The sequence below is a fragment of the Ambystoma mexicanum genome, chromosome 13 (genome assembly GCF_040938575.1).
Source record: "Ambystoma mexicanum isolate Mex_15411 chromosome 13, UKY_AmexF1_1, whole genome shotgun sequence".
Lineage (NCBI taxonomy): Eukaryota > Metazoa > Chordata > Amphibia > Caudata > Ambystomatidae > Ambystoma > Ambystoma mexicanum.
The window spans coordinates 566,963,905-566,977,497 of NC_090938.1; the positions used below are offsets into that span (position 1 = coordinate 566,963,905).

The 13,593-nt window shown below is 48.2% G+C and overlaps 1 protein-coding gene across 6 annotated transcripts in view; it reads right to left on the reverse strand.

Annotated features, from left to right (window-relative positions):
• The window catches only part of KAT7 (lysine acetyltransferase 7), a 1,354,088-nt gene that overhangs the window by 866,737 nt on the left and 473,758 nt on the right, over positions 1–13,593 (reverse strand). The window lies entirely within an intron of this gene.

Sequence of the window (13,593 nt, forward strand, 5' to 3'; positions counted from 1 at the left end):
TGATGGGATTAGCCGAGAACTTCTCTGGGCTAAGTTAAAAAGCATGGCACTGCCCGGAAGACCTATTAGAAGCCATCCAAGCACTCTACACGAATACTTAGGTCTGCATCCAAATTTCAAAGGAGGGTTGTGCGACTGAGAAGATCCTGACCTTTAAGGGTATCAAACAAGGATGTGCCTTGGCTCCATTTTTTATTCGCATTGTACCTAGCTAATATGGTGGAGTCACAGAGGAACGTGAGAGCCTTCCCGCCCAAGTTTGAAGGGGGTGAGATATCCTAGATCCTATATGCGGATGATGTATTTATGGACGAAACCGATATAGGCCTCCAGAGACGAATCACTGAATTCAAAGTATCTTGACGAAAACAGCATGAAGATCAATATAAAGAAATCAATTATCTTAATTATGAAATCAGCCCGGGGAAAACCAACGAAGAAGAATTTTACCTGGATGATTGAAAATCAAAAGCTGGAAATAGTCGAATCGATAATTTACCTTGTAGTAAGAGTCAACAAAAGCATCAATGAACAGGGTCAATATTGCCTAATTAGAGAAAGGCTGTTGAAACATCAGGGCAGAGCCCTTCACCGGAGATATGGCACCTACACGATGATTCCAATATTATCCTTTTATAAGCAAAAGGATATAGCTGTGCTGACTTATGGTACAGAGACACTGCTACACCTACCATGGGAAACATGGGGTGTATGTGAAGCCTTCTTCTGGCAAAAAATACGTAAGATGCCAAACTGTCTAGCTATGGCAACAATAAGACAGGAACAGATTGCAATTCCTGGCATCGATAGTTTTGTAGAAAATCACCTATCGAAAGTGCATCCTTGATTCACCTCCAATACCTTTTGAGATCTTGACAAATACTGATCTGACAAGGGTTCAGAAAAATTTCCAACTTTGGAAAACGAAATGCAAGGTAGTATTAATGTACCACAACATCAAGCCTGAGATGTTAAAAGGAAATCCGAATAAGACAAAAAGAATCATTCAAGAAAAGGAATGGGACGATACCAAAACACTTAAAAGACAGAATAACTTCTGTCATAATATCAAATGGGAACGGAAAACATTGAACGACCCCCCCACCGTATATGAGAGAATTTCCATCTCAGTATAGGGATTTATTGATGCGCTGTATGAATATTCTGCCATCTAGGGAGGTGCAACTACTAAGAAAGCAGATCAAAGTTCAAGAGGTTAGTTGCTGATTTTGTAGAGACTCTACCATAATCGAGACTACAAGACATTTGATGTTGTCCTACCCTGAAATAAGTGCCCAAAGAGAAAAGTTCATGGGCAGTTATGTGGTTTTGATGGACCCAAATAGAGAAGAGGAATATTGGGAGAGACTAATGAAGGCCGATAAAATTTGTCAGACAATTGATGCTCTCAAATTCATGGAATTCTTACTACTATTCAAACCTGATGCTGACACTTCTGAATAGTGCAATAGGAAGGTGGAAATCATTAATACTTTATTTTTGCTTAGAGGTTAACGAATTAAGATGTTAGCTGATAATTGTGATGGGTGTATGGATACATGTTAAAGGTTGAAATTTTTGTTTAACCAATAAAACATTTTTTAAAAAAAAGTAAGGGACTCATGGTGGCAACAAGTAAGACAGACAAGTGATCACAGTTCAAGGGTGTTCATTGAACAATTAATGCTGTATACAGGTTGGAAAAACGCCTAATCTAAACCTAAATCTAAATCTAAGATGGGAGCAAGAGTCAACCATCAAATGAAAAGTAAGACAGTCCTAGTAGCGTCGGGTCAAATAAAAGGGCCTATACTAAGAAACCTATTTCCAAACTTAGCAACTAATACAAAAAGGGGTGTGTGATCGTTCTCAAGAAAAGAAAGAAGTGTTCTCAAATAATACTTCAGGATGTGGTAGCCTGGATCTCCCTTCCCCATGTTTTGAGCACGGGGTAAGGTGGGATCGTGGAAGACAGCATACTCTTGAGCTTTCCCAGCACGAGATGACAGTCATCTTTCAGCTATCGGGGCCGTCGATTGCCAAGTCTCGTTTCACTTGAAAGTCTCTTGCCTTCGAGGACCTGATAACAAAAATAATAAAACAAAACCTTCCTTTAACCAAATGAAAGTTTGTTAGGGTGAAAATGATTCACCCCTGGCCCCCCCTCTTCTGGGCTCTGACCCTTCTCAATTGTTAGCCACAATTCACGTAGGATCAGTTTTACACAGTTCAATGTTGGTAGGATTTGCTTCCCTCGTTTCCTCTCACTGCGGGATTCACTTCCCTTTCTTTCACACTGTTTGTAGATCAAAGTCTTTCGATTGTACAGGGATTTTGCGTGACCCTCAGTATGACCACTTTGAACTATTTCTGTGGCCTTCCTACAGCATTATGGTATCTGTAGTTTTTGTTCAGATGGGGATCGACCAGAGTCTTTGGAGTTAGCACCCATCTGGTGCTGGTTTCCCTCTGCAGCTTGTCTCCCGTTAACACGTTTTACCGTTCATTGAACTTGGTTCAAAACTTGCCACTTTGCGATTTCAATTAACACAGCCCGGTTCTTATCGGTTCTCCCTTCGACTCACAATCTGATTAACTACTTGGCTCTTCTCTGGAGTCAAGGCCAGTACCACGGGCCCAGGAGCTTCCCTCGCTCCTGCTGATCAGCGTAGGCTTCCCCTGTGTACCATTGACATCTGCTGCAAGACACTTGTGCTACTGTTTGCAGTCTTAGGGTCTCTTCCACAAAGGTTCCACAGGGCTGGCACAAAAAGGGCAAGGTCACTTCTCTTCTTGACACCCTCTCAATTCCTGCCGCCTTTCTCCTTCTCTTGAACTGTGGCGCGTGGTTAGCCGTCTTGTTGTGCTGTCTGCTGTGCTCTCTGGCTCCACCTTTTATCTCTGAGGGGAAGGGAAAGGGCGGTCGGGTATGTGTAATTTAGGTTAATTGCGTGACTTTGCCTGATCTTGTATTGGGAAATGGCAGGTAAATGGCTCTGCTGTTAGTCCATTGTCCTTTGTGTTGTGCGAAAGTGTTAATGCCGGAATAAGGGGAGGAGGGAGGCAGTGGTTTTGAATGTCCTACATGAGAGGATGGGGAAAAGGTGTCAAAGCTAGGGGGATACCGCATCTCACCCGTTGGTGTCCCACTCCCACTCCTCAAGGACCCCCCCCCCATCCAGGGGATCCTTCCTCATTGGAGAAGACAGATTACTCACCGTAATCGTATTTCAGGTGCTTGCGTCTGCTTACATTCACATGCTCTGCAGCGTCCGTCATCTAGTGGTAGACGCAGAGTATTACAAAATTTGTTTTCGAAACTCGAAAACAGACGTCGACAGGGCATGTTACTAATACTATCCCTAGTGTGGCGTGTACTGTACCCATGGTCCTTCACGATTCGAGGTCTCTCAGATATGAGGTTGCATGAATTGTAGAGTGAATACAGATGTGATAAAGCAGAAACCGTGATAACCCAGAAAACATCTATGCGCCTTCTACTCACGAAGGGGAGGAAGGATGGGCGCATGTGAATCTAAGCAGATGCAAGCACCAGAAATATGATTATAGTGAGTAATCTATCCCTTCTGGAACTTGTAGATCTGCTAAGATGACATGCAGCAGTATCTGGAGAAGGAGGTCGGAAGTGAAAAGGTACAGCGGCAAAGATGTTTTAGGTCCACTTGACCCACCTGTGAATCTGCTTTAGAGTGTGTATCAATGCAATAATGCTGTGTGAACGTATGGATGGAACTCCACATAGCAGCTTTGCAAATGGCATCTAGAGGGACGTTGGAGATGGCATTCTTTGATATGTGATCGCCTCCCTTCCAGGTGCTATGGAAACAAAGAGTTGGTCTGTTTTCCTTAGAGGTTTAGTTTTGTTCACATAGTCCAAGACCGCCCTCCTTACATCAAGTGCATGTAGGCTTCTTTTCTGCTGAGTTAGATGGATTTCGAAAGAAGGTAGGGAGTTCTATGGTTTGATTAACATGGAACTTGGAGATGAACTTAAGTGAGAACCTAGGGTGGGTTCTGAGGACAACCTTGTCCTTGTGTATTATGAAGAAAGGGTCTTGTACGGACAAAGCCTGTAGCTCACTGAATTGTCATAGAGGTGATAGCTACTAGGAATACAGTTTTTTAAGTCCGATGTTCTAGGCTGGCCTTGTGCAAAGGCTCAAAGGGTGGACCCATGAGCTTTGAGAGCACAACATTAAGATCCCAAACCGGAGGAGGGTTAGACATTCGGGGGTATAGCTTCTTCAACCCTTCCATGAATGCCTTAATGACAGAGCCTTTACACCATGACACCTTGTTTTGTGAAGTGGTGTAAGCCGACGGGGCCGCCAGATGCACTTTGATGGAGTTGAATACTAAGACGGAGTCTAGCAGGTAAAGTATGTAATGTAGAATGTTAGCTGGGGAACATTCGGTTGGGCTTAGTGTTTGTGTAGTGCACCGGGTCACAAATCTCTTCCACTTGTTGAAATAGCAGTGTCTGGTTTCGGGTCTTCGTGCCTCTTTTAGGATATCCATACCCCTTTGTGGAAGATTCAAATGGCCAAATTCTACGACTTCAGGATCCAGGCTGCCAAGTTCATAGATTGAGCGTGCAGGTGGAAGGATGCTCCCTTGTGTTGTGTTAGCATGTTGAACGGGCACAGGAGCTTGATTGGGTCGCACATTGCCAGTTTGAGCAGATGTGAAAACCAAAGTGGTCTCACCCACATAGGAGCAACTAGGATTAGAGTTACTTGTTCCTGGTGCATCTTGTGCACTATATTGCTCAGGAGTGGTGTTGGGGAGAGGGGGGAGGAGGGGCGTACGCAAATTTCCCTGACCAGTTCATCCACAGGGTGTTCCCCTTGGACTCTGGTTGGGGAAACCTGGACGCAAAGTCTGGGCGTTGTGCGTTTAGGCTTGTGGCAAACAAGTCTAATGGGGGGTGACCCCATTGTGAGAATATTCTTTGTAGGATATCCGTTGAGTTGCCACTCGTGTGTTTCTGGTAGAGGGTATCTGCTTCGGGTTTCTGCCAAAGAAGCGAGTTCCCCTGGATCATGTTGAGAGGTTAGAAACATGTTCCGCTTGAGTGCCTACTTCCATATTTTTTGGGATAGCTTGGACAGACTTTTAGACTGTGTGTGCCTCCTTGCTTGTTCAGGTAATACATGGCAGTGATGCAGTCCGGGAGGACCGTCACGGTTTGACCTGTAAAATGTTGTTGAAAGGACTGAAGAGCCTTGAGGACTGCCAAGAGTTATAGGAAGTTGATATGTCTTTGGGCAGTACCATGTGTCCACTGGTCATGGGCTGTGTCTTGAAGGAAGCGAGCCCCCCATCCAGCGATTGAGGAGTCTGTAGTTAGGATCGCAGGTGCTGGTGGAACGCGGATGGGCTTTCCTCTTAACAGGTTGTCCCTGGACAATCAGCAAACGGACTGTACCAGGGTTAGCAAAACAACGGCTGGATCACCGCACTGATCGCTTGCCAGAGACTATTGTTTTACTAGTCATCCCTGCATTGGGTGCATGCAGAGGCGCGCGTATAGGACCAAGCGAATACATGTTGCCATCAACATGAGCAAGTGCATTGCTTTGCATACAGTTGTCTGGCTACCAAACTTTTAGTGAAGTACTTGCAACAGCATGTTTTGTACTCTCTCGTTTTGAGGGGCAAGCCAGCTCCTCCTTTGTCTTTAGAATAGCCCCTAGAAATTGTTTTATTTGGCTGGGGACTAGGCTCGATTTCTTTTCGTTGATGGAGAAGCCCAGATTGAAAAGAAGGTCTATTGTCTTGAGCATTTTGTTTGCAAATTTGAGGAGATTTCCCGGGTAATTAGTGTGAGAAACATGAGGGCATTATCCCAAGCAGACCTTGGCAAGCCCTTATTCAGGTGGCCTGGGAAGGGCCAATATTTTCAGACAAGCAAGAGGGGGATCACCTGGATAGGGGAGCCCGGGATTGTGCTCAGGAAAATACCCCAGACACCTTATGGAACCTGAGGGGGAGAAGGAGTGGAGGATGAACTCCCAAAGACCTTTATAGGTTACAATACATCTCTGCCTCACTTCAGCCCATTAAAACTCTCCTACCCAGATCCAACAGCCTGTACATAACCAATCCTCTAAGGTCCCAAACCCGGTAGCACCCAATTGGTATGCATCCCAGAATCCTTGTTTCCCTGTTTCCTGTCCGAATACTCCCAGTCATTCCTCTTCTTATTTTCCGAACTCCTAGTCTGCTTTGACAACACACAGCCATTCCCACAATTCCCCATGGTCACAAATAGAACTCTGTTCATTCTCGTTTTTTTCATAAACCTCACCAATCTCGCCCTTCCGAAAATACGTTTTCTCCATCCCACCCCGTAGGATACTTAAAAATCCCTCCACCCTCTTTCCCCAACACGAACACTTGCTTGCACAGTGACCGACAATAGGCTAATGATAAAACGGTTTACTTGACATGTCCCGACACAAGAGTCAGGCAATTGACCTACATTTCACACACACACCTGATGGCCCTTTCCTCTCCGCACAGGGATAAAAGGTGGAGCAAGAGAGCACAGTAAGAGCCAGGCAGACCGCACGACGAGACAGTTTTCCGGGCATGCTAGTTCAAGAGGAGGAGAAAGGCAGCGAATATTGAGACGCTGACAAGGAGAGACACGACTTTGCCCTTTGATGCAGACCCGCGAAAACTCCCCAGAGGAAATCATAAGACCGATGACAATAGCCTGAGTGTGTTGCAGCAGATGCCAACGGTACACAGAGCTTGCCTACACTGATCAGCAGGAGCGAGGGAAACTCCTGCTACCGTGGTACCGGCCTTGATTCAAGATACAAAGAAAGCCGAGAGGTTCATCACAGCCGGTGAGTCGAAGGGAAAGTCGATAAGTACCGAACTGTGATATATGAAAGTGACAAAGTAGCATATTGAGAAGAGTTCTAAGAACTATTAAGTTTAAAGGGAAGACCAGCTGCAGAGAGAACCCGCACGATGTGGGTGCTAACTCAGGACACTCTGGTCGATCTCATGTTGAAAGTAACTACTAGTTCCAGAAGGCCATAGGAGGGCCGCCAAGACAGGTCAAAATGGTCATACAAGAGGTCTAGCAAAATCCCCATACAGTCGAAAGCCTGTGACCTAAGAACTGTAGAGAAAGCAAAGGAAGAGAATCCCGCAATCACTCTCCCCAACAGTACATTAGACTCCACCGGCATGTTTAGGAGGGTGGCCTGAGTTTCCAACTTTAACCAAGATTGTCTGAGCCAGGCATGGTGCTTGAGGAGCGTGTCCTCTGCTATGATGCGTCCTGCATTATCTGCTGCATCAAGGTTATTTTTCAGGATGCAGTTTGATATCTGCTTGCCCTCTGCAATAACTTCAGGGGTTCCGGGACAGCTTCGACTTGGGGTTCCGGGTCATCCCATTTGTGGCAGCCGTAACTAGGAAGAACCTTAGTGTTGTTGGTGATTCTGGTTCGGGATGCCACTGAGGAGGTGACTTCTCACGAAAGTATAGATTTTCTTGCTTACTTTGTCTGGCATGGCCTTGGCTGATTCCAGGGTAGTGTCTGCCCTCTTTCTGGTTGTGGTGACCACTAAAAAAATCAGGTTTAAGCTGACCCCATATATATAGCGGTCGAGTGGGCGCCGATCTGAATATTTTTTCTATTCTGGGGATGACCGCCCTTGTGAAACTAAGTAAAAGTAGGGAGGGCTGGATGTGCCTTTGTGCACACTGCAGGAGCAGAATAAACTGGGTGGCAGACCTTTTGTGGGCCTGTGCTTCCCGAGTGTCGATGTTAAAGCGTTGTGCAGCCTTAGTAGCAGTTCATTGTATTGTAGTTGGTTCTCAACGGAAGAATTGCTACTGGCTGGTCCTTGTGGTCTGGCGACTGGATTACGAAGATATAGTAGTCATAGAATTGGTCCTGACTGTAAAGGTCCTCTTAAGACCCCTGGTCTTGTGACCCTGATGGATCGTCATAGTGCATGTCTTGAGAGGGGTCTTGGTAGGTCGAGGCCAGAGTGCCAAGAGCAGGGGTGCTAGGCTATGGCTCAAGACAAGACTCTGGCAGGGGACTGGTGTGTTGAGGCCCCTGGCCGTGAGGCATCTTTAAGGGATGATAGTTGAACTGGGTGTCCGTCCATGAAGTCCACAAAACTTGACATCCTCCTTAAAATTGTATTAAACTGTTCAGGAGTATAATTACATGAATGTGGAAAGCCTCGGTGACCTAGTTTAAGTAGGGTAGCAATTACATTTTTTTATAAGCTCTTACATCTTTGGCATTTGCTTGGGGGACAGCAATGCGACTTTCGCCGCCTGTCTTTCGGTGCACGAAAGGAGGGCCTTTTTTTCATGTGCGGTGTCCCAGATTCGGAGGCCTGTCATGGGGCAAAAGCGTATGCGATGGCCCGGAGGACAGGGAAGATCCAGAGGCTTTCTCGTGGACACCTTCTGAGCTTCAACGCTCAACTGTAGTTTCGAAAGTCAGCCGTGGGGTTTGTTTTTAGTGTCCTTGTGCTTATGTGTGCTCTGGCTGCCAGGTATCTTCTCCATCAGAGAGCCACCGGCCTGCTTATTGGAGTCGGGCAACGCACATGAGGTTCCAATGTTTCCCTGTTGCCTTCGGCACCACGAAGGACCTCGATACTGCCCTCGCTTGAGTCTTCCGTCACGTCGATGGAGGCCTCGGCCTACATTGCTTGAGCTGCCCAGCGTTTGATGCTCCAACCCTATCCAGTTTTCGGTCTAAAAAGTTTGCAAGATTTACAAACTTTTTATCGGGGTGATCCCTCAGGACACAGTAATTGCACACTCGGGGCTTATCCTTCCACAGGAATTTTCAGTTGCAGGCAAGGAAAAATTAAAAAGGGAGTTTTGTCCATTATTTATTACAAGGGAAAATTGGCAAGATAAAGGGAAAGGCGATGGCAGAATATGCATTCTCTAAAGAGGTCAGTATGAAGGCCGCGTCTGGTCGATCAGTCAAGCAGTCGATGATGAGGTATTCAGTTGAAAGCCGTCAAGCAGTTTGTTAGCCATACAGCGAAAGCGAACAAAAAGGAAATAAAGAACAAGTCTACTAGTAAACTTTCAACTAATTGAAGGCATCGGCCTACAAGATAACTCTGCATTTGCGACAGACTTTGATAGTGGAAGAAAAACAATCTGAGGAACTTCGACGCTTGAAGGACCATGTGTACAATAAACGTCACACTAGGGATAGTATTTCTAACATGCCCTGTCAACGTCCGTTTAGTTCCAAAAGAACAAGTTACTTTCTTACCTGGTAACGTTCTTTCGATGGGATGGTCCGACGACGTATTCCATATCTATGACAGGTAATGTCCACAGCTGTGCTGCTTCGGAAAATCTTTGGCGTCTGCGTCCTGCATCGATGTCGAAGCGCCGTTCCCGAGGACCGCCTCCGACGGCCGACGTCACAGATGTGATAAGTAGGACGCACAACGCCCATAGCCTCAGTTATAGTTTTTTCCCCAGAACGTGTGCCACCAGTTTTCTGCCAGTCAGACACACAAGGCCTTGTGGAACGCAAGCTGCAATCGCAAAAGAAATTCTGCAGCTGGGAAGGCAGGGAGGGAGCGATATGGAATACGTCGTCGGACCATCCCATCGAAAGAACGTTACCAGGTAAGAAAGTAACTTGTTCTTCGAGGGGATTGGGTCCGCCGACGTATTCCATATCTATGACAGACTCCCAAAGCAGTACCAAGCAAGGAGGTGGGAAAGAATTTGGAATACAAATTTATCATCCCCAATCAAATTGCGGAATAGAGAACTGCCTTGCCAAAGGCCAGATCTTGCCCTCTGATGGAATCGAGGGAATAGTGACGTACAAAAGTATGTACTGAAGCCCAGGTGGCTGCATCACAGATGTGACGAATGGGAACTCCCCTCTGCAGAGCAGTAGACGCAGCCACTCCCCTGGTAGAATGGGCCCGCAAGCCAGCCGGAGGATCCTTACCCGCCAAGCGGTAACACTCGGAGATAGCTAAAATAATCCAACGAGACAAAGTCTGTTTCGTCACAGTTTGTCCCAAACGCTTTCCAGCATAACCAATGAAAAGTTGATCGTCCACTCTGACCCAGTACATGTGCGAAATATAAAAGCTCAACGATCTCCTAGGATCAAGCCTATGGAGCCTCTCCTCTTCCTTACCAGGATGTGGAGGAGGATAGAACGCCGGAAGAACAACCTTCTGGCTCAAATGAAATTCCGAAACCACCTTCGAAGAAAAGAAGGACGAACTTAAGGACAACCCTGTCCTTATGAAACACAGTGAAGGGTGGCTTAACTGAAAGTGCCTGTAACTCACTCACTCACTCTGCGAGCAGACGTGACCGCAACTAAAAATACAGTTAAGGGTTAACAGTCTCAAAGGACAAGAATGCAAAGGCTCAAATGGAGCACCCATTAGAAACTTGAGAACAAGGTTCAGATCCCAACCGGGCATCTGGAAAGGTGACAGAGGGAACACATTAGTGAGCCCTTTCAGAAACTGAGAAATTAACGGGATTTTAAAATAAGAACACTCCTCAGACGAGCGCTTAAATATAGACAGCGCCGCCAGGTAACCTTTAATGGTACCCACTTGCAGGCCCCTGTGGGCCAAGGAAAGGAAAAAAGACAGAAGGACAGGAATGTCACATGAAAAAGGATCCACATTCTTAACCCTGCACCAGTCACAGAACATTCTCCAACGGCAACGGTACAGGGACTTTGTTGCCGTCCATCTGGCCAAAAGCAACACCTCCATCACATCTTCAGGGAGGTCCCAATCCGTATACCTCAACCTTTCAGAAACCAAGCGTGAAGGTTGAGGGACCGGACCTCTGGATGGAGAACCTGACCCCCCCTGCCGTGAGAGCAGATCGTCTCGGTAGGGAAGACGACATGGAGGGCAGATGGAAGACGAGAAGGTCCGGGTACCACGTCCTCTGAACCTATGCCGGAGCAATGAGGATCATCCGGGAACCAAACCTCTGTAACCTATGCAGCACTTGCGGGATGACGGGGACTGGAGGAAACGTGTACAGTAGGGGGAAGGACCACTGCACCACGAACGCGTCTCCTAAAGCTCCTCTTGAAGGGAATTCCCGCGAGCGAAACCTTTGGCACTTCCGGTTGACACTGGAGGCAAAGAGATCCACTTGAGGGGTCCCCCAAAGGGCAAAGATCTCCAGGAGAATCTCCTGAGCCAGCTCCCACTCGCGAGAGATCGCGCTCTGCCTGCTCAGAGCGTCCGCCATCTCGTTTTCGTCTCCGGCCAGATGAACTGCTGAGATCGAAATTTCCTGCTGGATGGCCCAGAACCCGAGCTGCATCGCCTCCCTGCACAGAGGAAGTGACCCTGCCCCCCCTTTTTGTTGAGGTAGAGCATGGCCACCGTGTTGTCCGTCAGAATCAGGACATTCTTTCGTCGCAAAGTCGGCAGAAAAGCCTTCAGGGCAAGCCTGACGGCCCTCAGCTCCAAAAGATTGATATGGAGTCTGGACTCCGACGGAGACCAACAACCGCTGACTGTCAACTCGTTGGCATGAGCTCCCCATCCCATGAGGGATGTATCCGTCACGATCGTCACCTCCGGCCAGGGCAGCCAAAATGGGGCCCCCCTCATCAGATTGCCTTCGTCGGCCCACCACAGAAGTTCCTGAGCAACCAAGGGCGGCACCTGAACGGGGTCCGACATCCTGCTGGAGGACTGTGACCACTGCATCTTGAGAGCCCACTGCAAAGATCTCCTCCGCAGTCGGGCCTCTGGCACCAGAAGAATGCAGGATGCCATGAGGCCGAGCAACCTCAAGAACTCGAACGCCGGGAGACTCTGGGCATGTCGAAACTTGTGTACCATCTGCTGAATGTGAACAGCCCTCACCTGGGGAGGAAAACATTGCCCCAGGGACGTGTCGAGCACTGCTCCGATGTACTGGAGCCGCCGAGTTGGCGTCAAGAGGGACTTCTTTAAGTTGAGGGAGAAGCCCAGCTTGTGGAGGGAGTGGCAGGTGACTGACAGATGATCCAGGACTTGCTCGGGAGAGCGCGAACTGATCAACCAATCGTCCAGGTAGGGGTAGACATGAATCCTCCCTTTCCTGAGATGTGCTGCCACCAACACCATGAGCTTGGTGAAAACCCTCGGGCGGTGGTCAATCTGAACGGCAGGACACGAAACAAAGTGCGAGTCGCCAACCGCGAACCTCAGGTACTTCTTGTGCTTGGGATGGATCGGGACATGAAAGTAAGCGTCCTTGAGGTCGAGAGACACCAACCAGTCCTGAAACTGAAGGGCCTGGAGGACTTGAGAGAGAGTAACCATCTTGAACTTGTCCTTCCTGAGGAGTTTGTTCAAACCGCGCAAGTCCATGATGGGTCTCAATCCCCCGTCTTTCTTCGAAATCAAAAAATAAGGGGAATACCATCCCTTGTTCCTCTCCGCTACAGGCACCAGTTCTATGGCGCCTTTCTCCAGCAGGGCTTGTATTTCCTGCGCAAGGAGCGGATCCGGACTCTTCAAAGAGAGATTCCCTGGTGGATTGTCTTGAGGCCTCTGCCGAAAAGGAAGACAGTAGCCGTGGGTTATGATCTCCAGAACCCACACATCTGAAGTAATGGCACACCATTGTACAAGATGTTGCGCCAGCCTTCCCCCAACCGGCGAACCATGGGACCTGGCCTCATGACGGAGCTGGAGCAGCTGCGGCATTGCCCGAGGGCAAAGCGGCAACTGCCCGAGCGGCCTTGGCACCTCAAGTACCCTGTTTTCCACCTCTGGCACTCCTACGGTGGCCCCTTTGACTTGTAGCTCCTATCAATTTACTAAAGGATGAGTGATAACGAAAGGAACCTCCCCTCCATTGCTGTCCCCTCGGACGAAAAGGCGGAGGTTGCCGAAATGCAGCCCTCAACGACTTCGCTGCAGCTTTTGAGGTCTGTAACCTCTCAAGGCTCTCGTCAGCCTTGCTGCCAAAAAGATGTTCACCATCAAAGGGCATGTTGAGGAGCCAGGCTTTCACATCCGGAGCAAACCCCGACTTCCGCAACCACGCAAACCTGCGTATCACGGTGCTCGCCGCCATGGACCGGCTGACACAATCTGCCATGTCCAGACCCGACTGAACAGACTCACACATGGCATCCTTGCCATCCTGTACAATAGCAAGAAAACCATCCCGTTCGTCCCCTTTGGGAATATGTTCAGCCGCTAAAGAAATACAGTTCCATGGAGTGTGCGTGAAACGTGACAAGGCACATACAGAGTTGGCTGCCTGAAGAGCCATACCCCCTGAAGAAAACACTTTCTTCGCCCAACCATCAAAACGCTTGTCGTCCCCATCAGGAGGGATGGTAGGATACGACGCCTGCTTTGCTGGGGCCATAGCCGACTGCACCACCAAACTCTCCGGAGTGGGGTGCGTGGTCAAGTAGCAGGGGTCACTACTGGCTGGACGGTATTTTCGCGGCAAAGACTTGCTCACTGCCGGGAGACTCTTCGGTGCAGTCTAAGCCGCTGCCACCCTTCTATGCAAAGCCATATGGAATGCCAGTACCGGGTC